Genomic DNA, 12,638 nt, shown 5'->3' with positions numbered 1-12,638 from the left:
GACAGCTACGAACTAACCTGCCTTCCATTGTAACTCACCCTGTCATCGAGGACTGGAGCAGAAACTGCTTCTTCAGAAAAGGAGGCAGGAAGGGTTCTACGATAGCTCCACAAGGAAGCTCCAGCCGCTGCATCCAGGTGACATGGTTAGACTGCAGGATGCCAATGGAAACGGATAGTCAAGGCTTGCAAAAGTACTGCAACAGGCAGGTCCACATTTGTTTCTTGTCGTCCCTGAGGATGGCTCAGTCTTGCGAAGAAACCAAAGAGCAGTGTTGAAAGTCCAACGTGCCTTTGATTTGAGTCCAACAGAAGAGTTGGTATGTAACCCAAAAGACTTGAAGAGGATACAGACCACCCACCAGAGCCAGCGATCAGAGAAACATCCGTCGCAATAAATACAGAACAAGCAGGAACACCAACGACAAATGAAGGTGGGACACGTTCGCCTAGTCAGTCATTGCTCAACAGATCAACCAGATTATGTTGTAAACCTGAGAGACTGAACTTGTTGTGAACTGTGTACAGTACATGTTTAAAGTCATAATGCATATTCTGTTTTGTAAAATACAGTTACATATGATAATGTTAACATTTCCAAAGGAAGGGGGATGTGGTGATATGAATATGCACATCAATGCATATAGTTAACTATCAATGTATATAGTTATCGATACAACCTCCAACCAGCAGGTGGCAATAGAGATCTACCATGTGACTCAAGATATCCGGCAGTTGGTAGTAAGTCCTACTAGAAGACAGTTGTACTAGAAGTAGCTCCAAGAGAATTCACTGAATTCATTTATTAGTTACCGTTTGTATTATAGTTCATTCGTTAACTTTCCATGTGTTCAACTTGTTAATAAATTATCTTACTAATCAAAGAACTAGATGCTCTGTGTTGATCTTCACCAAGGCCATAACACAGTACATAACACCCACCATTGTTCTCTTTGTCGCTTCCACTTCTCCCCTGCTGATGGATTTTTCATGTATTTGTGTAAGACATTTATTTTAGCTTGATATTGCCCTGTATTTCAATTGCTGATCATGCAGCTTTTTAGGGTTATGGTCTACTTTTCACCTATAGAAGTACCTATAGAAGTGTTCTTAGTACTCTCCTGCTAACAGGAAGTTCATCCAGTTGCCGTTTTTCATTTTGTAAGAGTGTCGTGCCAGTTCAGAGAGTGCCTGTAGGTGGAGAAAGGCACCTAAAGGTAGGTGACAAAGGCTGCTGATCAAACAAAAACTGGCATTTATATAATACCTCTCACATGAAAGAACATCACAAAGGGATGGGAGGATTCTGAGCAGGAAAAGAGGGGGATATTTGGATGGGACACTAATGTCAGGGTGATGAAGACGAATTTTCAGAAGTCCGTGAAAGAAGTAAAGGGGGATTCCAGGATAAGGTTTTGTGAACAAATTCCAAATTTGTTGGACTTCCAGTTGCTTGGCATTTTAATTCTCCATGCACTCCCATTCTGGCTGCTCTGTCCTTTGCCTCCTACAATGGACCATAACCTCCGTGTATCAGCGGGAAGCCATGGCCTGCCAATACAGAGGTAGGAAAGTGCCCAGTTACCAGCGCTCAAAAATCGTGATGGACTTTCCAACTCCAGCAGCAGCTTCGGGCCTCTGGCGGGACAGTCTGCACAGGCCCCAGCGAGGCGCAGTTTGAATGCAGCCATGCCCCCTTATGACAAAGAAACTAAGGGAATGCCCATTGAGGTCAAGGATTTAAACTGCGGGTTTGTATTGAAGACAACAAGCAACAGGTGTCACAGTATTAAAGGTATGTTGAAGTTCTTTTTAACAGTTTTTTGTGTTCTTTTAAATAGGCAATGCTATTATTGGTTCTTTTAAAGTAATTTTTAATTTTATTTTTTATGATTGAAATGATTTAATATTTATAATGGAACATAGGTTCTTTATGTGTTTTAAATCTGTGAAACTACTATTTAAATCTGCACTATATTATTATATAACTTAAGTGTTTATATGTTTTAATTTAGAATATGACAACTGAAAATTTAGTTGGGAAGAAGAGAAGTCAATACTTCTTGGACCACTAACAATGGAAATTCTTGAAGCAGGACAAAATGTAAATAACACCGTCACCTTACAGACCTGAGGAAAGGGTCATAAAATAATGTTACAAGATGGCCCTGACCTAGTCATAAGATTGAAAAAGAGCCCCCCCCACCCTCCCCACGATGGCGCAGTGTGTAACACTGCTGCCTCACGGCGCCGAGGTCCCAGGTTCGATCCCGGCCCTGGGTCACTGTCCATGTGGAGTTTGCACATTCTCCCCGTGTCTGCATGGGTCTCACCCCCACAATCCAAAAGATGTGCAGGGTAGGTGGATTGCTGACCATGCTAAATTGCCCGTTAATTGGGAAAAATTGGATACTCTAAATGTATTTTTTTGAAAAGAAAACGTGCACCCCCCCCCCCCCCCAGTGCATTTTGTTTTAGCTGTCACTGTCCTTCTAACATCTGGGGCGGGATCCTCCGACCCCCCACAGTGGTCTGGCCCGCGATAGGGGCCCACCGATCCACGGGCGGGCCTGTGCCGTGGGGGCACTCTTTTCCTTCTGCCTTCGCCACGGTCTCCACCATGGCGGAGGCGGAAGAGACCCCCTCCACTGCGCATGCGCGGGGATGCCGTGAGCGGCCGCTGACGCTCCCGCGCATGCACCGCCCGGCAAAGTCATTTCCGCGCCAGCTGGCGGGGCACCAAAGGCATCAGTCCGGCGCGGGCCTAGCCCCCTCAAGGTTAGGGCTCGGCCGCACAAGATGCGGAGGATTCCGCACCTTTGGGGCGGCGCGATGCCGGACTGATTCGCGCCGTTTTTGGCGCCGGTCGGCGGACATCGCGCCGATTGCGGAGAATTCCGCCCCTGATTTTGTTTTTTGTGTGTTTATCATTATTTTATTTCTGCATTGTTTACTTATTTTATTCATTTATAATTATCTCATAATTAAATGTTGTGTTTTGATGTTTCAATAAGACATTTGTAAAAATGTAAAACATTCATTAACAAAAATGTTGTAAATACATAATTTTGATACCATGTTAACATTTAACTTCATGTTTATCATTAGCTGCTGTATAATATTTAGTTTAATAACTACCTCAACCTTCCCAAATTTCTCGCAATAAAATATATTTTTTCAATTGAACACAACGATCAATAAAATATATTTCTTTACTTCAACACTATGGTTCTGTTGTCTTTCTGTAAGTCGGGGAGGCAAGGAGGAAGAGCTGGGGGGAGGGAGTCAAGGCGAAGTTGGAGAGGGTGGGGAGGGGAGAAGGGAAAGAGGGAAGGGTCAATGTCCAAAAGCAGCAGCTGCAGGTGAACTCAAACTGCCCTTGCATCACCTGGAGCATGGGCTTGCATACCTGCAGCAGGAGGTATGTCTGCTTCAGGCTCCATACTGCCCTCCTCCAGCTCCTCCACTTGATGGCAAGTCATGTTCCGGGTGAATGCTCAGTTCATGCTGAAGGGCAAAATTGTGCAATGCACAACATATTACAATCATTATCGTGAGTTTCACCTTCACTGTTAAGGCAGTGTGGGCAGTTAGAGTTCAGCTTCAGGTCTCCTTGCAACATTTCACAAAGACAACCCATTGCTTCCTTGCTGAAATACAGTTTCCTGGCACACATCTCCTCTAATATCAGATGTCCTTTGCCTGTACACTCTCGGGGGCAAGTGCTTGATTTGCTTCCTCACCAGGCGGACATGTAGCCTGACTCCAGATTTTGAATCTGAACTTAATTCTGCAATACCTGTCAGAGAGATAGTTCACATTAGCTTACATGCAACTTGCATGCATCAACTGAGGCACTAAACTTTGCTGAAGCATTTGAAGAAATCATAGAGGCTTGTAAGGAACAACATTACATCAGGGATACTCTGAAACTGCAAAGACTTAAATATATTACAAAATACAAATGTACTTTAGCTCCGCATCAGCTGGGAGGACAGGTGTACTAACATCAGCAAACCTGGAGGAGCCATGATCATCCAAAACCAACTCTGCTGGGCTAGTCATATGCTTAGGATGTCAGAGTCCCGACTGCCAAAGCAAATCTTCTTTGCCCAGCTCAAGGAAGGCTCCCAAAAAAAGAGCAGGACAAAGGAAGCACTTCAAAAACACCCTGAAGACTTACCTCAAGAAATGCAACCTAGACGTCAATGTCTGGGCAAGAAACCTACTTGGAGGAACCTACTTGAAGGACCGCCAATTGAAGAGGCACAATTCTTCAAGGACACCCAACGGTAAGAGGAGGCCCAGAAAAGGAGCCTGAGAAAGGAATACCTGCGATTTAGAGTCCAGGACCAATCCCACCTTGCGGAAATACCTGTTAAGTGTCTGATTGAAGATGCAGCTCTAGGTTTGGGCTCATCAGCCAATGACCCACAGCACCCATGACCAGTTTCCGAGATGGACAATAATACATATTGGCGAGCGATCGCCGAAGATTACTTACACTCCAAACCCACTCTATCCATGAAAGTTTCTTTAATGGAATTAACATCCTCATGACAAAGCAAAGTTTAAAAATGTCTTTCATTCACTTTATTTGACTCCAAACTCACTTGATACATTAAAGTACTTTTTAATGGATTTAACAGCCTCATGACAAACCAAAGTTTAAAAAATATGTGTCTTTCTTTTACTTCATGTACATTTTAAACATATTTATAAACACTATTATAAAAGATGAATCCACTGGAAAAAACTTCTCCGATGTCTCCTGCTTTGATAACTGATTCTGGAGGGCGGTGTGGGGGGGGGTAAAAAATACAAGTAAACAAGCATAAAAACTTACTAACATTGGGGCAAGCTCTCTCACATTAAGCTGCTTCAGTGTAGCGCTTGCAGAAAAGGACTTCAAAAACACAGGAATGGAAGTTTGTAATTGCCGTGCTTTGAGAGCACATGTTCGTGCGTCAGGACCCCTGCACAGTCCCAACGACATCAGCTGGGAGGACAATCTCCGTAAGCCAGAAGATTCAGTGGAAGTTACGAGCAATTGTTTCAATGAAGCTCAATGTAAGCTCAAGGTGATGATACACTGGGATAGTAATAATGGAATAAATTAGGCAAAGAACAGTCACCTGGAGTCAGAGGTATGGAGGGTAAAAGAACATGTGACACTCTGAAAAGACATGGAACAAGACGGAGGGATTTGACAATGTGGCCTTTGAAGTCAATCTTCTGGGACATAAGAAACCAGGAGAGCTTTGTGAGGATAGTGTGTGGGGTTATGTGGGAGGGCACAGAGACTGTATTATGTGCAGTTTCTGAAGGTTGGAAATGGGAAAGCCTAAGAGTAGGGGCACTGTCTAAGTTAATTCTCAAAGTTTACAAAGCCATAGATTAGATTGGTATGGGAATTTAGGAGATGGCTTTACATTTCATTGCAATTCATTGATGAGCCAAAGGAAATTTTGATTTATCAGTGAATTCAGATGATGTGGCATTATGGTTTAAATAATCCACCTCTGAAGTCCCTGCTGCCCTTAGCAACTGGTGATCTGCTGAAGGACAAATAGTTGTATGAAGACAGAAACTTTCCCTCACGGCTGACTGGTCTAACCTGGCTTGATTATAGGGATCCCCAGATACTTGACCCAGTGTAAACAATGATAACCTCATCAGATTCAGCACTAGACTCTGACTCTGTAGGAGCATAAGAATTTCAGTTTTGATGCTTTTTTAATGAGGCCCAGCGGTTGTCACTTGACACACTGCCCGATTATTTAAACAAGTGCAAATTGGTCTTGCAGCAAATTCCCTACTCTGTTCAACAGTGCAGCTCCTCAACCACTGTGAGGACTCTGCCCTGTTGCATTTAGAAACTCCACTGCCAAATATGAGAGTTGTAATCATTTGTTTTTTATTTGACAAATTGATGTTTGTGCATCAAAGCTGATGTGTATTTTTCTGAACTTTATTCACTTAACTACCTTTGCTGCTGTGATTAGATTCCACAATCTGCTTTGCACACTATGCCACAGACATTTCAATAGGTCTGTGAATGGCTATTCTGGCTTTCAGGGACAAAATAGCTGGTGCTCTGGCATCTTGGACTACTCATTTAAATCTACAGATGATCCAGGACTTGCATGATTTTTCATCATGTACAATTCAACAAGAGGACAATTGGTTGCTTTGTTTATCGTTTTGGCACTATTTATAATCGCCAGTAAATTGGCATTGTGAAGGGGTCATGTGACCTGCTTGACTTGACAATAAGCCTGGATGACTTCGTTCCTATGGGATATTGAGACCCAGATTAGTTTACTGGGAAGAAGGTGCAAGATGTTCACACCTGTAAAAAATAACCAGAGCAGCTATGATGACTGTGGACAGTCTCCAATTCTCACAAGGAGGTGTTAGGAATGTCAGGATTTCTAATCAGTTATTGTGTAATGAAATAGACAGTTTAAATTGGATTTGGGGGTGTAGAAAGAGAGCTAATTAGCTTTTCTACCTGGATACAAGGACTTTGTGATTCACATTGCATGGCGAGGGGCTCTGGGGTGAGAAAACATCATAGCTAGCCATGTATCAACTTGCAAGGTTTATTAAGATATCACTGAACCTGACAAATAGATCAGTCTGCAAGAATGTGTGAGAGAGAAGGAAATTGAGCCAGCCAGTCTCTACTGTACACCACACAGAGGGTGGGTGCTCCCTCTCAGATTGAAGAGACCAAGATTGTGAAGATTTACATAAGGCTGGAAGATTCATCTAGCTTTGGCTAGATGGAGGAATCTCCATGGTAACCCTCACTATGAAAGCCAGTTCAGGAATTAGAAATTAGCAGGTAAGAAAAAGGGGAAGCAGAGAATAGTTTTGTGTCCACTTAAGGGACAGGGTAAAGTATAAATTTGGCGTGGAATTTTTGGTTGTTTTGAACGTTAAATAGCAGAAACTTTTCTGCAGTTTAGAACAGTGGGTCCCAAACATTTCAGTAATAGGATACACTTTAATGAGACAAACAATTCCATGCCCCATCCAATTCTTTTCAGCTGAATCGATTGCTCATTCACTCCCCACAATATAGTCGTGAACCAACAGTCATCAATCAAATACAAGGGGCAAAGCATAGGGTGCACCACACTTCAGCAAACCACAACAAACAAAGTGTTTTCCCCATTGCGCAGCCATTCACCCTGTGTACTCCATTTAAATCAGTATTCAGACTGAACTTCAGTTTAATTCAAAGCCGTTATATTCAGTGCAACGATAATTACAGTTAAAATGTTAACAGGAATTAGACATGAATGCATGTCAATCAATGCCAACCAGAAAACAAAACAAAAATTGCACTGTAATATACCTGGTGCCCACAATTTACTTTTACCAAGTTAAATTTCAAATCAAAACACCAAAGTTAGATTATAACTCATTGTACATGCCTGCAATTTCAAGATGTGAATTTAATTTCACAGTCCTTAACAAGACATACCATTTATTTGCTCCCCTTTAATTTAAAAAAAAACACGTTTTATCGAGGTATTTCTTTGGCATTTTAACAGCAACAAAATCAACAATATAAATAACAAGAAAAATATAAATATAGTGCAAATTCCACCACCCTCTCCCGCAGGTCTTGCCATTACTTACCCCCCTAACCTACGCTAACCTAACCCCCCCCCTTTCTGCTAACGATTAGTTCTCTGCGAGGAAGTCGACGAATGGTTGTCACCTCCAGGCGAACCCCAGCAGAGACCCGCTCATGGCGAACTTAATTTTCTCCAGGCAGAGGAAGCCTGCCATGTCTGAAAGCCAGGTCTCCGATTTCGGGGGCTTTGAGTCCCTCCATGTCAGCAATATACGCCTCCGGTCTACCAGGGAAGCAAAGGCCAGAACATCCGCCTCTCTCTCCTCCTGGATTCCCGGGTCCTGCGATACCCCAAAAATCGCCACCTCCGGACTCATTGCCACCCTCATATTTAATACTGTGGACATGGTGTCGGCAAGCCCCTGCCAAAATCCCCTCATTTTTGGCAAGACCTGCGGGAGAGGGTGGTGAAATTTGCACTATATTTATATTTTTCTTGTTATTTATATTGTTGATTTTGTTGCTGTTAAAATGCCAAAGAAATACCTCGATAAAACGTGTTTTTTCCCGAACATATGGACATGATTCGCTGACCCCCCCGTGCACTTCGCACACCTGTCCTCCACCCCAAAGAATCTGCTCATCCAGACCACTGTCATGTGAGCCTGGTGAACGACCTTAAATTGGATCAGGCTGAGCCTGGCACATGTTGCGGTAACATTGACCCTTCCCACCCTGTCCTGAATCCCCCTTAGCGGCAGGAGTGGGAAGGTTGGTACCTGCTTCTGAAAAAGGTCCCGTATCTGTAAATATCGGAGTTCATTTCCTCCAGCCAATGCAAACTTCTCCCCCAGCGCCCTCATACTCGGGAAGCTACCTTCCAAGAACAAGTCCCCCATCCTCTCAACCCCCGCTCTCCGCTAAATTCGGAACCCCCCGCCCATCCTCCCCGGGGCAAACCTATGATTGTCGCAGATTGGGGACCACACCGATGCCCCCTCTGCTCCCACGTGCCTCCTCCACTGCCCCCAGACTCTGAGGGCCGCCATCACCACTGGACTGGTGGAGTACCGCGCCGGCGGGAACAGCAGGGGCGCCATCACCAGTGCCCCTAAACTTGTGCCCTTACACGAAGCCACCTCCATACGTACCCATGCCGACTCCCCCCCCTCCCCCCCCACCAGCCACCTCCTCACCATGGCTATGTTAGCCGCCCAGTAGTAATTACTGAAATTCGGCAGCGCCAGCCCTCCATCCCCCCGACTCCGCTCGAGCATTGCCCTCTTCACCCGCGGGGGCTTACCCCCCCCCCCACACACACAAAGCCCACAATAATTTTATTAATCCGCTTAAAAAGGACCGTGGGATGAAGATGGGGAGGCACTGGAAAACGAAAAGGAATCTCTGGAGGACTGTCATTTTTACCGACTGCACCCTACCTGCCAGAGCCAACGGGAGCGCATCCCATCTCTGTAAATCCTCCTTCATCTGGTCCACCAGACGGGCCAAGTTCAATTTATGTAGCCTGTCCCAATCCCTCGCCACCTGAATACCCAAGTACCTAAAACTGTCCCTTACCACTCTGAACGGCAGTTCCCCTTGTCGCCTCTCCTGACCTCTTGCCTGAACCACAAACAACTCGCTCTTTCCCATATTAAACTTGTAACCCGAAAACCGGCCGAATTCCCCTAAGATTCCCATAATTTCCCCCATCCCCTCCATTGGGTCAGAGACATACAGCAGCAAGTCATCCACATACAACGAGACTCTGTGCTCCAGTCCCCCCCCCGCCGACCAACCCCTTCCAGCCCCTTGAGGCCCTCAGAGCAATTGTCAGCGGTTCTATCTCCAGCGCAAACAGCAGTGAGGAGAGGGGACATCCCTGTCTCGTCCCCCGGTGTCGTCTGAAGTACTCCGAAGTCGTCCTATTTGTCCGTACACTAGCTACCGGAGCCCGGTACAGTAACCTAACCCAGTCAACAAAGCCCCTCCCAAACCCAAACCGCTCCAACATCTCCCATACGTAATCCCACTAGACCTGGTCGAAGGCTTTTTCCGTGTCCATCGCAACCACCACTTCAACTTCCCTACCTTCCGGGGGCATCATGATCACATTGAGCAGCCTTCTAACATTGGCCCCTAGCTGTCTGCCCTTAACAAACCCTGTCTGGTCCTCCCCTATAAAGTCCAGTACACAGTCCTCAATCCTAGAGGCCAGATGTTTCGCATCCACGTTCAACAAGGATATCGGCCTACAGGAACCGCACAGCTCTGGCTTCTTGTCCCTTTTCAAAATGAGTGAGATCATGGCCTCTGACATCGTCTGGGGTAAAACCCCGCTTTCCTTGGCCTCGTTAAAGACCTTCAACAGTACCGGCCCCAATATTCCGGAGAACTTTTTATAGAACTCGACTATAAAAGTCCTGAAAGTACTTGCTCACCCCCGCCGAGTCCCCAACTAAGTTCCCATCCCTGTCAACAACTTTCCCTATTTCCCGAGCTGCCTCCTTCTTTCTGAGCTGCTGTGCAAGCATCCTACTGGCCTTCTCCCCATGCTCGTAGATCGCCCCCTTCACCTTCCTGAGCTGCTCCACTGCCCTTCCTGTAGTTAACAAACCAAATTCCGCCTGCCGCCTCCGGCGTTGCCTTAATAGCCCTGCCTCTGGAGCCTCCGCATATCGTAGAATCTCTCTTACCAATCAGTCCGTTTCTGCCCTATCCATCCTGTCCCTGTGAGCCCGGATCGAGATCAGCTCTCCTCTCATCACTGCCTTTAGCGCTTCCCAGACCACCGCTGCTGAGACCTCCCTCGTGTCGTTTACCTGCAGGTAGTTCAGCATGCACTTCCTCAACCTCTCGCAGACTGCTTGGTCTGCCAACAGCCGCACATCCAACCTCCATTGCGAGCGCTGCTTACTATCCATACTGATCTGCAGGTCCACCCAGTGCGGAGCATGGTCCGAGATAGTAATCGCCGAATAACCCGTGTCTACCACCCCCGCCAACAGGGCCCTGTCCACAACAAATAAACCTATCCGGGAATACACCTTGTGAACGTGGGAGAAGAAAGAAAATTCCTTGGCCCTCGGCTGCCTAAATCTCCACGGATGCCCCCCCCCCCCCCCCCCCATCTGCTTCATGAACCCTTTCAACCTCTTTGCCATTGCTGGCACCTTGCCCGTTGTCGAGCATGACCGATCCAGGCCTGGATCCAGGCCTGCCACTAACCATGATATATCGATCTCCTCCATCCGAGACTATCCTCCCTACCTCAAACGCCACCTGCTTGTTGATCGAAATTGCTGCCCCCCTTGTCTTTGAATCCAGCCCTGAGTGGAAAACCTGACTAACCCAACCTTTCCTCAACCTGACCTGATCCACTACTTTAAAATGCGTCTCCAGCAGCATCACCACGCCCGCCTTCAGTCTCCTCAGGTGCGCAAACACACGTGCCCCCCCCCCCCCCCCCCGCCGCCGGTCAGCCATCGCGTTTCTTGGGCCCACCTCTAGCCCATGTGCCGCACCTCCTCCGGCCCGCCCCGGGGCGGCCCCCACCCCGACCCCCTCAGTGTCCGTCCACCGAAGTCCCTCCCTCATCAGCAGAACCCATCCACCCCTCAACCCCTAGCAACACTACTCTAAATCCCAACCCAGCTAATAAACTAAGCATATACACAACCCCCACTGTGCTTCCGTGAGCTAGCTCACCCAGCTAGCTTGGTGACCCCCGCCAGTGGCGCCAAAAAGTCTCCCACTCATTGTTCCCTCATTCCCCTCCCCCAGTTCCTGTAAACACGTTCCCTCATCCAACAATCCCCAAACAAACACCCCGCAGCAAGAAAACACAAAGAACAAAAGCACCACCCACCGAAACCCAGACAGGCACGTCTCCATCCCACCAAAGTGCACATCAGTATAAACACACAAGATAAAACACAAAAGGAACATTGCCAACATCTACCCCGAAAAAGAACCAAAAACGAAACGGAAAATCGACTCCCCGCCCCCCCCCCCGCTTTCCTTCTCCCCGAAACAGAGCTCCAAAAACAGACTGATACAATGCAATACGAGAAGGCATAGCCAATTTTAACAACAGAAAGAAAAAACCCAACCGAAACCCCACCAACATTCCAAGGGGGAGAGAAGAAAAACAAACAACAAAACCCCCAGAGAAAAACAAAGTCCAAAAGTTCTCAAGCTCCCACCAGTCCTTTTCTGTTTGCAAAGTCCAGCGCCTCATTGGGCAACTCAAAATAATGATGTTGGTTTTCATGCGTAACCCACAGGCGCGCCGGGTACAGCAGACCAAATTTTACCTGCTTCTTAACGAAAATCGCCTTGACTTGATTGAAGCCTGCCCTCTTCCTCGCCACCTCCACGCTCAGGTCCTCGTACACCCGCAGGATGCTATTATCCCACTTGCAACTCCGCGTGAGCTTGGCCCACCGAAGAATACATTCCTTGTCCAGGAACCTGTGGAATCTCAGCACCATCGCCCTCGGAGGGTCCCCCGCCCACGGCTTCCTGGCAAGCGCCCGGTACGCCCTGTCCTCCTCCAGCGGTCGGGGGAACGCCCCCTCCCCCAGCAGCTTTTCGAACATACCCGCCATGTATGCTCCAGCATCTGCTCCCTCAGCTCCCTCCGGAAGCCCGACAGTTCTTAGGTTCTGCCGGCGGGACCGGTTCTCCAGGTCCTCCACCTTCTCCAAGAGCCTTCTCTGCTGTTCCCGAAGCACCCCCACCTCCAGCTCCACTGCTGGTTGGTGCTCCTCTTGTTCCAGCAGCGCCTTCTCCACCTTCTGAATCACCCGGTCCTGGGCGTCCAGTCTGCTCTCTAGGCGATCAATTGATTCTTTGATTGGGTCCAGGCATTCCCGCTTCTGTCTGGCGAAACCATCCTGAATGGCCTTCATCACTGGGTCCATTGGTCGCTGCGCTGCCACCCCAGGGGTCCGTCCCTCGGCCATACTGTCTCCCATTGCAGCGTCAACACAGCTCGCTACTGGCTTCTTGTTTCTGCCCTTTCGCGCACTTCTGATCCTTTTTTC

This window comes from Scyliorhinus torazame, chromosome 10 (genome assembly GCF_047496885.1).
Source record: "Scyliorhinus torazame isolate Kashiwa2021f chromosome 10, sScyTor2.1, whole genome shotgun sequence".
NCBI lineage: Eukaryota > Metazoa > Chordata > Chondrichthyes > Carcharhiniformes > Scyliorhinidae > Scyliorhinus > Scyliorhinus torazame.
This window is presented reverse-complemented; position numbering follows the sequence as displayed.